Genomic DNA, 13410 nt, shown 5'->3' with positions numbered 1-13410 from the left:
AAATTCCATCTTGAAATTTGAGACAAACAGAAGAAATTGCAAGCTCTGTATGAAAGTCACCTTTCTCACTCTTGAATGTCACAGTTGATACTCTAGCTGAGGGAGACTGCTCATCTGATGGGCATAGAGTGGCTTCTTGTTTAACTTGAATCTTGGAGAATGATTCTGACATAACAGACTCTCAAAGATAGTGGAGAAGCGTCCCAATGATGTTCCCATGTGTGTCTGAAGTGTGCTGTGGCACTAACTTGTTGCATGTCTCTTCTTCCCTTCTCTGGGAATGCATAGGGCTTTGGTGATTCAGTGACAAGGAGTAAAAATTTCCACGTCACTCACAGAAAGGGCAGAATTGTTGGGATACAGCTGTTGAGCCTAACTCCCCAGTGAGAAGAGCAGAAGTGGTCAGTGGAATCCTGTGTCCAGCAAGGGGGATGGGTCAGACTTTCCTGCTGGTGCAGCATAGCCCAAGCTCTGGGGAGTGAAGCCCATTAAAAATGTGACCCTCCCCCAATAGCTGTTGTCAGAGATGATTAGGAGCAAGGGATGGTGTCTAAAGAAGTCCACCCAAGGGGATTCTCAAGTAAGTGTCTACTAAGTCAGTGCCCAGGTGTATTATATTGCAGAATAAAAAAAAATTGGGGCTCCCTCTGACTGAGGGGAAGGAAGATAACCTTGGTGGTAAAGTGCTTGTCTAGTTCGTAAGGCCCTAAGTTCCATCCCCAGTACCACAGAATAATTTAAAAAATAAAAACGAAAGGAAGATAACCTGGCAGTTTTACTCTTCAGAGTAAATATTTATCAGCTAGTTGTAGATAAGTAGACAGAAAAGAAGTTAATTTAAACTTGTTTACCATCAAAGAGTTAAATTAATACTGGGTTATCAGGGTGGTCCCTAATTCAGCATTTGTTGCTCAGATTTGAGACCCCTTACCGTCCCATCTGATGCTGAATTTGGAATTCTGTGCATTAATAGATAAATGGTCATTGTCACAGTGTCTTGACAGCCATTCGGTATAACATCTTTGGATAACAATGCATGTGCAATAATTTGGTGATTTTATTATATGGTTTGCCCTTATTTTTATTAAAAAAATGAGTAGACAGTAGACATACTCCAATCTACAGCACAAAACACTGTTGAAACTCAATAGGGGTGAGATAAGATGAAAATCATTACGATTGCCTAAAGTGCTGAATCTTTTTTTTTTTTCCCCAGCACTGAGGTTTGAACTTAGGGCCTCATGCTTGCTAGGCAAGCACACCACTTGAGCCACTCCAGCAGCCCTAAGTGTTGAGTCTTTCGCTTCAATTAAATGTTCACTGGGACCCCGCCTTCCGAGGTGGGTTGAGTGTGAAAGGAGGAAGCACGCTTAAGGTTTATGTGTGAGATACTGGAAATACGTCCTCACTGGTCCTATGTGAAAGGCAGAAAGTAAAGACGGATTTTGTGAGTTACAGTCCAGGATAGCAACACCACACCACACTTAGTCCTTGCACACTTTATGTCATTACACATTACTGAAAAATATGCATGGTGATGGGGACCCGTAGGGTAGAGAGAAAGGGGAGGCATGCATTCAAAGAAAAACACGCAGTTTCTCACCCAAGAGTTTTAGGTAGTGATGAGTTAGATGAATAAATAGCGTTTAAACCCTAAGCAATGCCAATCTGTTATCAGTCTAAAATATTGTGTACTTCTTTTGGTGGTACTGGGGTTTGAAATCAGGCAGGCACTATAATGCATGAGCCACACCTCCATCCTTTTTACTCTGGTTGTTTTTGAGATAGGGTTTTGCTTTTTTGCCCAAGTTGGCCTGGACTGTGATCTTCCTATTTTAAACTTCCCAGCCTTGTTGGGATGACAGGCATGCACCACCATGCCCAGTTTTTTCTGTCGAGACGGGATCTCATGAACTGTTTGCCCAGGCTGTCCTGGAACCATGATCCTCCCCAACAGCTGGGATTATAGGTGCGAGCCACTAGCACCCAGTGAAATATAGGGTTTCAAACAAATAATTCAACATGTATTTGTTAACCTCTTCTTACGTAGTTGGCACTGGGTGTATAATGAGAAGATGAACAAATGATTTCCTCCATTTGTGTAACTTACAACTGTGTGTGTATGGGAGGGGTGTGTGGAGGCAGATGTTAATCCAGTAAGCCCAAATGTAAAATTGAAACCCTGACAAGTGTTACAAAGAACTGATACCCACAAAACTGCTGTAAGACCCTAAAGTAGAGGAGTTTGATTTAATGACGTTTTTGGCTGATAGTCAAAGTAAGCAGAGACTGCATTCCAGGCAGAAGGAACAGCATATCCAAAGGGCCTGTGGTGGGAAAGTGTGGTGAGTATGGAGAAGGGTAGAAATGGAGCTGTGTCCGTAGCTAAAGAGTTTTATCCTTAACCTAGGAGCAAGGGACGCCATAGGCAGGTTATGAGCAGATAAGGTGGAGCAACATGACCAAGTTTTTGTTTGAAAATGCCAGGTTAGCCTAAAGTGTAAGGAGTTGGGGGATCTGGGGGAAGTAGGTGGGCCAGTTACCAAGCTTTGCCAGGGTCAAGGTGGAAGATGGTACCAGGGCAATGGCAATGAAGGTACACAGAGGCGAGTGCATCTGAGAGCTAGTGGAGGAAGTAAGAGCTGCTTCATGTATTGGGGAAGGATTGGAGGTGTGGGTTAGGTAGAAAGGGGTGGATGAGGGGAAGACAATGCCTTTTAGGCACTACTAACACCAAATAGCAGGTGTATTATTTTGTTTTGTGTTGCTATAACAAAATGCTTCAGGCTGTGTAGATGGTTTGCTTGGTTCATGATTTGGGTGGTTGGAAGGTCCAAAGCATCACAGTTTGCTGATCCACACCACAGTGAAGAAGTGGGAAGGAGAGGGGGTCCTACTTTCTACAAACTGCTCTCGAGAGCCATCATGAATCCATTTATGAGAGTGGGACCACCATGACCTAATTACCTCCCACCAGACCCCACTTCTTAATGGTTCTACCACCATTATTACATCACCCTACAGGGACCAAGATTCCAGCACATGGAACATCAGGGACACACTCAAACCATACTCAAATCATTGCAGTGGGTGATCCAGTCGTCATTTCATTTTGATAATGGAATGAAAATATGATTTGGATGTATGGGGTATGTGGGGGAGGGTTACAACAATGAGCATATTTCTAAAACTGACTTCGATTTTATTAAAATAATAATGCGTGTGGTTTAAAAGCCAAATAAGCATGTGAAGCTTTTTAAGGAAAACTTCCAGACCTCTACCTCTCTTTTCCTTAGCAATAACGTGGGTCTTTACTCTCAGTTATTTCTGGAATTTGCTTTTGCTTTCTCAGCAAATTCATTTTTTGCTGTATCTTTATTATTATTTTTTCATTTAACAAATGCTGATAAAACACCTACTGTGTGTCAGTCATTCTGTTCTATGCATGGATACCTTAGTGAACAAGTCATGGATGCATGTGGTGAAGAGGGAACCTTCATTCCAGCAAGGAGAATAAGCAAATACTTAAATAACTTACCCGTTATGGAGGGACAGTGTTCTATGTACACACTGTAGTGAATAAAGCAGTGATAAAGAGTGATGTAAGTCATGTCAGGGGAGAAATGCATGCTAAATGAGGAAGTGGAAGATAGAGGGCTTACTGAGAAGATGGTATCTGAGCAAAGGCTGGGAGGATAGAAGCCCTGTCTGGGTGTAGGGAAAGGACACTCTATGCAAAGGGAGCAGCAAGTGCAAAGGCCCTGAGGTGGGAGGACATGGTAAAATTGAGGAGCACACCAGCTAAGAGCCTTCATTATGGGAGCAAGGCAACCAGGAGGAGAGGAATGAAGGGTAAGGTTAGAGTGACAGATTGTGCAGGGCCTGGGGATTACCCTAAGGACTTTGAGCAACAGAATGTGAACTCTTGTCTTTGTGTATGAAGCCAAATTCCCTGTACCACTTTCTCTGCCTCCCACATAATGCCTTGTTTAAGTCAGCACTCAGTGTTTTTGCCATTATTGGTATTATTTTCTACATTGCCAAGCAGTGCATTACGATAATGTTCATTTAATCTCTTGTAAACGTTTTGTTAATAATTGCCTCATTTTCTTCACCTGATTAATTTTCTGCATTCGTATTTAAAATTCTTTACAATCTCTCCAACAGAGTTGGAGAATCGCTCTTGATAGTGTTTTCCATGCCATCAAGAGCAGGAGACTTGTTACTGGTTTTCCCCCTCTGCCAGTCTTCCATTCTGGAACCTGGAACCTTCCATTCTGCCACTCCTGCTGTTTCTGCCGCTGCACAGCTGCAGTCCTGGGAATTCATTTTCCTTGTCTCCTAGGTTGAGTCTCTGTTTTTCTGAACCATGTGTTTCCTCTGGTTGACTTCTAAAGAAAGGAAAATGGAAAGTACAATTTTACATTTTGCATGCCTAAAAATGACTTTACTTGGTTCTCACACTTCACTTATGAGTGGATGGATATAAAATTTGAGGATGGATATGCCACTACCCCTTAGAATTCTAAGGCATCGTTTCTCTGTCCCCAGCTTCCAGTGTTGCTGCGTGAAGTCAATGCTTTTCTGATTTCTTTGCATGTAAACTTTTCCACTTTGGAAATGTTAACATATTCTCTTTATCCTGGTACTTTGCCTTTTTTTTTTTTTTTTTTTTTGCAGTACTGGGCTTTGAACTCAGAGTATCTTGCTTGTTAGCCAGGCACTCTATACCTTGAGCCATACCCCCAGCCTCTGTTGCGTTAGTTACTTCTCAGTTTTTCAGATAGGGTCTTGCATTTTTGTCTGGAACTGGTCTTGGACCCGGATTGTCCCAATCTCTGCCTCTCAAGTAGCTGGGATTACAGATGTGAGCCACCACACCCAGCCTATCTTTTTGTTTTTGTAAATCTAGCAGCCCTAGGGAGCTGGGGTTTTCAAACTGGAGACTTGTGTCTTTCGGTTTGGGGGAAATTCAATATATTATTTCTTATTTATTTTCCTTGAAAGTGTTAGTCTAAGCTTAAAAGGGAAATATTTCAATATAGCTTATAATCAGCAAGACCATTCCTGTCCTTACCCTCCCCTTCTTACATTTCACAGAAACAATCCCTTTCAACTCTTTATCTGTTTTGTCTAGATTTAACAATGAATTTCCTTTTATTTATTTTTTGAGACAAGGTCTCAATATGTAACAAAGGATGGTCTTGAACTCACAAAAACAAAAACAAAAACAAAAAAGCTCTTGTTGTGACTGCCTAAGTATTATTCCTGGGATTACAGGTATGTACCACCAACCTGGCAATATCCATCTTTTAAATCTACCATTTCAAACTCGAGGTCAGGTAGACTTCTGCAGTAATGTTTTCTTTGGGTTGATATACAAATGGTGAGTTTCCTAACATGAGAACACGCAGTAGGCAGAGCCAGAAGGGCAGCCCAGAGATGGAGCTCATGACTTCCGTTTGCATCTGGAGGACTGAGTCAACGTTTGGAAACTTTGACCACTTATCTGATGAGACTGCTCTGCTGTGAATGCATTGCTGCTTGACACTTTACAACCAGGTGTGAGGAAGAAGGATGAGTTTTCTGTTCCCTTCCCTTCTCACCATTTGCTAGAGCCTTATCCTTCACCTGACCGTTGGAATTGCACAAAGAATTGAAGGTTTTGTTTTTATTTAAAGCCTTTTGCAGAAGTTCTTGTCCACTGATGGAGCCAGCAGAAAGCACCTGAGTGAAGTCCCTGTGCATTTGATGTTGACTGATCAGTGACACTTGGTCACTGCAAACAGCTGCCAGGCACTCAGGTGTGCAATGTTCTCTTGAGTTAAATTCATTCTTTAGTAAAAGCACAAGTTTCTCCAGCTGTGGACTTTTGAGCTTCCTCCAAATAATAGAAATGACAAGTTTTAAGTCTTCTCATTCTGTAGGAGTCTACTGTCTGAGCAGGATAATGACACCAACAGATTTTTTTTATAAATCTTCACTGTGTCCAAAGCAGGTCTACGAACACCTGGTTCTTTGGGTGGATCTAAGAGACTCAGAGCACTTCTTGTAGTCATTGTCCCTGTGTCGCAGATGTTGCAAGCGATTGTTGGTTTGTTTGAGTTTAGACAAATGCAATTTGCTGTTGAAGTGCTTTGTGGTAGTCAGAGAGACACACGTCCCTTTGCAGAGAAGCAGTTTCTTTGCCAGAGCATGGTTGAAGGTAGATGTAGAACACAGGACTTTAGGATGCAAATCCTACCTACCTTTCAGTAGAATCCATGTCAAGTGGGACAGACCACAAGGACACAGAAAATCAGAGGATAAAGGGAAAGAGAGAGAGAGAGAGAGAGAGAGAGAGAGAGAGAGAGAGAGAACGCAGTCATGCTTGGGATGGCTGGAGAGGCTCCTGAAGGTGGTGGACCTGGAGGGGCAGGAGTTAGGGTGTGGAGGGAGAGACAGAGCTTTTTGGTAGGTAGGTAAGAGGGAGCCAGGCTTTCAGGAGGGAGGAATTGCCTGACGTCGATGTGTTCTGAGGACCAGAGATGGGTCTGTGTCTCAAGACCCACTGGATAGATTATGGAGGCTGCACTTGGGAGACTAGAAGTCAAGTATATTGCTTGAACTTGACCCTCAGCAGACTAACAGTGAAGAATTAAGGGCAGAAGTATATGAAGACAACTTGCACAAAAATGGCTTCAGAGCACAGGTGCTCAGTAGCTGGTGAGTTGCTGGGGTGGGTGGTGGTCAAGGACCCCAGGAATAGGGGACTGGTAGTGGATCATGTAGAAGTGTTGGAGGAGAGAGGAAAGAAGCCAGAGTCCCCAGGTTGTTTGGTGGCATCTATTGCCACCTCATTAACGATATTTCCTTTGCTCTCCTTCTTCTCTGGCAGAGACAATGCTGCACAGCGGTCCAGGTGAGGAGACCTATGCGTACCTGCCTGATCGTGGCTGACCAGAGAAGACCTGACCCTTGACTTATACAGAAGACAAGACCCCCTCCTTGGGTGATCTGGCCTGTCATCCTTTCCTGGTTGTTACGAAGCTGATATGGGAACCCCTGGAGTTAAAGATGGGGCCTGAATGTTGGAGTGAGATAGCAGGAGAAGGGTGAGAGCTGGTGGTGTGGTCAGAAGAGATGAGGTATGGGGAGGACAGAAGATTCCAGAAATGCATGGTTGTGCCTCCCAGGCACAGGGTGCCTGTGTAAGAGCGACAAATAAATACATGGCAGAGTCTCAGAGGCTGCGTGTTACACTGAGACAGCACCAACAGCTATGCTAAGCACATATGTCACGTGGTTTGACTAAAGGCTGGCAGATTCCAGGATGCCAGAGCCCCTGACCAGCTTCCTAGCCATTGTCATCCCACATGAGCATGTGTCAGACACAGGCCATGAGAGACAGTACTCTATCAACTTTTGCATATCTCCCATAGGTAGGGACATTATCCATGAAGACTAGAGCTATAACCCATGTCTGGGAATTATCTGCTTCTTCTAGCTATAGAGAGAGGCAGATATCAAGGTCAAGTGGTTTCACAGAAGATAATGTGTGGTTGCCCATCTTTCTAGTGAGCTCCGTTGCTCTTCCTGGAGTTGACAGCTATTCACTGTAGGGAGGTCCTCGGTGGGAGAACAATGTTACTGCAGGAAGTCCTTCCACAATCAGTCCTGTGCTCTTCCAGAATCTCTGGAGGGGGAGATTCCTACGAGTAACCACTCGTCCAGTGTCTTTTTCTGTTGGTCACGAACACATTCCTGCGCTGAATTCACTGATGAGGTGTGGTTGGGGTTATCATTAAGTGCTTAGAAGTTCCCAGTGCTGGGGCTTCATTTCCATGTTTCAGGGACCACATTTTTAGCTAGGGGTCAACCTAATGTCTCTCAGAGAGCCTGATGGAGAATTGTCAATCAAATGTGTGTCGAGTCAGTGGGTGAGGGAATGAGTGACTGAGGTGCTAACTCTGGTTAATACATAGTTAAAACACCAATATACAATCAAGCGCTCACAAATTATTGACTACAAGTGAAGGCGGTTGTTGAGTATCCACACACACCCCCCCTCCCTTTTCTCCATCAGGCTCCTCTTCCTACTCAATAAACTCAGTAACTCTGACATCTCCTGTGAAGGTCTATTTCTCAAACTGTGTGTAACATTGGTTGGTTCATCTAACATGTGTTCACTGAGTACCTGCCATGTGCTGGCCATTTTTTTCTAGATGTCAGAGATTCGCTAATGAATAAATAAAAGCAAGCAGAAGATTAGATTGTGGTAGGGAGAGGCAGACAATCAATACAATAGCTAAAATGTATTGAATCTGAGGTGTGTTTATCTTCAACAGAGGAAAATAAAAAAAAAAGGGAGAGGGGATAGGGAATTACAGTGGAAGGGGGGTTGAAATCAGCTTAAAATAAGGGACAGGGAAAGACTGACCTAGAAGGTAATGCTTGAGTGAAGAAACATTTCACTCAGAGGGAATAGCACCTTCAAAGGCCCTGAAGTTGCAGCATTGCTTGCGTGTTCTAGGAACTGTGGAGAGGCCATGTGGCCGGAGGGCAGAGAGAATTCAGCAAAGTTGCAGGAGATGTAGCCCAAAAGAGCTTGGTAGTAGAGAGTGGGTCTGGGCCTTACAGGATTTTGCCTGTGTCCTGAGCTGGGTGGAAGCCAGTCCTGCAGGGTTTTGAGCAGACAAATAACACAGTTGGATTTAAATGTTAACAGAATCACCAGTGACAAGGCTGTTTGAATAACTTAGAATAGAGCTGAGGGTGGTCTGGACCAGCCTGTTGCAGTGGAGGTGGTGAGAATGAAAAGTATGAACCATTTGAAGGAAGTGAGAGCAGGAAGCATCAGATGTGGGGTGTGAGGGAAGGAGCAAGGGCAAGGATGACTCCCAGCTTGTGGAGTGGTATGTGGAAGAATAGAAAGGCAGCCATGTCAGCACTGGGGCCCTGGTGACTGGACCCCTCCAGGACTTCTGCTGGGGCAGACAACCCCTCCCAGAGGCTGGGTGCAGGATGGCTTTTAGCTAGCTAAGCAGCTCTGTGGCAACCTGCCTCCTCCCTACCTTTCAGAGCAGGTGCAATGGAGTTTAACTCTCTACAGTCTCGCCTAGTTCTTTGGAAGAAGCCAGAAGGAGGAGACAGCTGTCATTGTCCTCCCCATCTGTCTTCCTGACCCCATGTCTGAGATAGATGCATCTGGCTTTCCATGACTCATTTTTGTCTCTCACTCTTCTCCTCCTCCACAATCCACCCTCAGACTTTGTTCACTACCCTCTTCACGTTTCTCCCCTCCCCACTCAGACTAGAGCACAGCGAGTCTGCATCTCAGCCCAGTGACACAACATTCATAAGCAAAGTAGCCAGAGAGACCAGATAACTGCCATCCAAGACCACAGTCATAAGGAGCAAAGTGAGATGGTCTGGGAAGCTTTCTCCACCCAGTCCACCCTTGAGAACACTGGGAACATCAGTGGCACTGACTCCATCTAGGAAGTGACAGGCAGAATACTGTCACATGTGGAGGAGGCCACACTAAAACAGGAAGCTGGAGACAAAAGGACCCAGGGGCAGTGATGGTGGGTGGGGACGACGTCAGGTGCATGGAGCGCACCAGCAGAAGAACCCAAGGTCATTCTGGGAAAAAGAAGAGCCTGAGAACACCTGTATGACCTCTACTGGGAAGGTCAGGGTGGTTTTGTCCCCAGTGGATGGGTGGATGGATAAAACCCCTTGTGCTGTGAGCAGGGGCTGATGTATGTCACTGGCTGCCCCAATCTGTCCCTGCTCTCTGCCCTCTGCCTGTTTTTGGAGCACACCATTCCACGGGTGACTATTGTCTGTTTTTCAGGGATAGGTGGCAGAGAACCTATTTGCTGAACAGTCTTTGTGCCTTAGACTGGTGTTAAAATGATTCTATTTCTTGTGTGCATGTGGGTTGGCTGATGACCAGAGAGTTTCCTGGGCCATGGGATAGGGGTGGGGGAGGCCTCAGTGCTGTCCATCTGCCCAAGTGCCTGGCAACACAGCCTGATAGAGGGGAAAGGGCTTTGAACAGAGAATATGAAGCCTAGGGGGCCAGTCCTGTTCCTGCCATTGGCTCACACTTGACTGTGTGACATTTCATGTCCTTATTCCCTGCTCAGCCCTCAAGGGAAATGGGCAACCAGATGAGATGATCTCTGGTGTCTCTTCACTTTGTAGTTCTGAGATTTGTACCTCTATCACATGGACCACCCAGGTGCACAATGGAAAATGGAAGCCCAGTGAGGTCCATGGCAATTTGGTGCTTGTTACACTTCTAAGTACCAGGCAGTTATAATAACTAGGTGTCTTTGGCTACTATTGAAATAATTCTGAATTCCAGGCAAGAATGGCAGTTTTATGGATTACCTATGACATAAGGTTTTAGGATGATTAAGTGAGTTAATATAAGTCAAGTGCTGACTGCCCAGCAGTAAGCCAGTAGGAGTGTTAGCCATCAGTAGTATTATCATTACGGTTATGGGATTGATCACCTGGACTTTCTCTTCCTGATGGGCCACACAAGAGGACCCCTCTCAGATAGACTTCAGAATACAAAGCCTCCTGGTTGCTGGAGCAGAGTAGGAGAGATTAGGTTAAGGTCAATGTCAGATGGTGCTGGTAACAATGGGAAAGAGCTTGTCTGACTCCATGCTCAGATAGGAGGCTCACTAACAGCGTCCTTCCCATGAGCTCAGCTAGCATCACGACTGTGGATCACAGCATTGCACAGCATTTCAGAGATAGAAGGCCAACTGGTTGACCTGCTCAACACATCCTCCTTCAACAAACGGAGGGAAGGAAGCCCCAGAGAAGTGAAAGCAACCATGGCTGGAAGAGGGGTCCTGGTAGGGGACCAGCACTCCTGGTGGGCTGGCTGCTGACATGCTAATGATCTCTGTAGTCAATACTTCCCTGTGCTGGGTGTGATGGGGAAACCCAATAGCTTCCTCTAAGAAATGAAGGCATTACTCGAGGTGAGGAGGTGATGTGTGAGAGAATCTTAAGGACGCATGCCTCAACTCTGTAACGCCCAGCAGATCCCTTCCTGTTTTCTCCATTGGAATTAGTCATTTTTTATTTCTGACAATGTCCACTAGGGGGAGCCACCACCACTTTATTCTTTCTCCCAAAGCCCCTCAAAATTGCTCCTGGGTTAGTCTTAGTGGGAAGGATCTGGTAAAACCTTTGTGGGAATCTATGTATGACTCCCAGTCTGCACTACCCTTTTTTCTGGGACTGTTGGGTTCTCCTCCTGGCAGAGAGGTGTTGGAAGTCTAGTGATAAATGAGTCATGTGCCCCTAAAGGTGTTTTGTATAACATTAAGCATAGCTGCTTAGAGATCCTGCGAAAATGTGGGGTCAGCTACAACATCAAAGGCTTCTGGTCATCCACCTGTGAAAGCAGATGGGCACTTTCAGGAGCCCTTGCCTGTGGGGTGCCCCTGTCTTGTGGATGGGTTCAGAGAGCAGCAAGAAGCAGCAGGAGGCTGCCTTGGAAATGCCACACAGAGGTTGGCATCTTGGGGTCTTAGGCCCAGTTTGCTCTCTGTGGAGGGGAATTGTCCAGAGGGACCAGGAGATGACACACCAAAGAGATCAGGTGTCTTTTGGAAAAAAACGATTGTCCAGTTCAAATACCAGTTGGTTAAAGAGATTTGGGGGAGGAGAAGGAACGGGGGTATGCTACCGGGCAAAGAATCAGACCAAATTATCTAGACCTCCTACCTGCTAACTGGACCTGGAATTAGGAGAGGATAGATAGAACAGTGAAATGGTGCACAACCTTTTCCACTCTGGTGCAAATCTTCGACACTGGGCCTCAGTTTCCTCTCGGTCAAGCAGGGAGTTGCAACAAATGATCCCTAGGTCCTTCCTGTCACGGATATGGTGCATTACATTTGTCCTTCTACACTGTCTCATTGGTCACCAGCTCACTTCTTTGCACAGTTTGGAGCATATTAAAAGTAGTCCCATCCCCCACAAAAGCATATTTAAAAAAAATAACAGTAACACCAAAATAAGCCTGAGCCCTCTGTGCTTAACAGTGTTCAAAGCAATCAATGCACTTCACAGAAACAGGCTGGACAAGTGTGAGAGCAACATCAACAGTCTCCTGCCTGATGTCTGCCTTCCCTTTTCACCTGCTTACTTTTGGCAGGTGAATGCTAAAAGCATAATAGCACCATAAGGTTGCTACATGCTGGTGACAGGGTCCTGTCGATTTCTAAGCTTTGCCCCTTAAAGATGCCTGAATGACCTACTCTCCATTCTAGGCTGGGATTTGATGAAAAGGAAGGACAGTGGGAGGGGCAGGGGGATGAGGGAGTTCAGCCTGGGAGAACGCATTTTTATTCCCAACAATGCACTATTGATTATTATTATCATTAATTAGAACAGGGGAAAAGTATCTTGCAGTTTCTTTCTGTTCAGCTCTTGAATACTCAAGCAAGGTTTCTGAAGAGTAATAGGAACAAAATATCTAGGCTAGTCTTTTTCAGTTGTCATTGTAGGTCAGAATCAGCTAGAGATCCTGTGAAAAGGCAGGTTCCTGGGCACCCACCCTACTGATTCAGTAAGTTTGAGAAGGGGTTCCTGAAATGTGCATTGATTGCAAGCTTCTGGTGATTGTGATGCCACAGGTCAGGGCACCACGCTGCATATTACTGATCTGGAACACGAGGATGCCAGGTTGTCTGCATTCGCTGGTGCATCGACCTCTATGGTGATGATAATTTGGGTTTTTCAGCTTATAGGCAATAGTCAATGTAATAGGTGTATGCATATTTAAGTCTTCAGGGAAACTGAGACAGATGAGAGCATGGTTATAACTGGCAGCATACTGGGATTGTGGGAAGCCTCCCAGGTCAGCGCTATGAGTTTATGTCCACTAGGGGGAGCCAAGGCTATTGCTTTCCAGGCTTGAGGGACCCAGAGCAACCCTGCATGCCAGGTTGGGGCGGGGGGGGGGAAGAAGGTGGGGTGCTGGGCTCCAGCACATCCTGCAATCTCTGGTGTACAGATACTATGCAGAAATACAGGCTTGGAGGGAAGGGGGAGTGTGGATTTCTCAAGCTTCTTGGTTTTACTCTGCTTCCTAAAAGTGCATGGTGTCAATCCCATTATGCAATACATGACTGGTGGTGTGAGAAGATCACTGTGGCACTTTGTGGATGGAGTAGGGGAACAGGAGAGAGAAACATTTGTGTGGGGTAACAGTGGGGAGTGCTGGGCTGGCTGGATCCAAACGTTTCCTGTCCAGGTGTGTGGTGGAGGGGATCCAAGCTGTCCCCAGCTTAGAGGTCTCCATCAACTCCCAGTGTCATGATGCTGGTACGAATGTACTCCCCTGGGGTGGGGGAAAGGCCCAGGAATTCCTTAGGGAGACAAAGACCAAGG

The 13410-nt window shown here is 45.5% G+C and overlaps 1 protein-coding gene across 2 annotated transcripts in view; it reads left to right on the top strand.

The window, feature by feature from the left end:
- The window catches only part of Kcna6 (potassium voltage-gated channel subfamily A member 6), a 35994-nt gene extending 27893 nt beyond the window's left edge, over positions 1-8101 (top strand). For both annotated transcript variants that reach the window (XM_074076235.1, XM_074076236.1), the window contains one exon: positions 6878-8101. The gene's annotated coding sequence lies outside the window, so the exon portion shown is untranslated. The remainder of the gene's footprint in view (positions 1-6877) is intronic.
- The last annotated feature ends 5309 nt before the right edge of the window (positions 8102-13410 follow it).

This window comes from Castor canadensis, chromosome 6 (genome assembly GCF_047511655.1).
Source record: "Castor canadensis chromosome 6, mCasCan1.hap1v2, whole genome shotgun sequence".
Taxonomy (NCBI): domain Eukaryota; kingdom Metazoa; phylum Chordata; class Mammalia; order Rodentia; family Castoridae; genus Castor; species Castor canadensis.
This window is presented reverse-complemented; position numbering and strand designations above follow the sequence as displayed.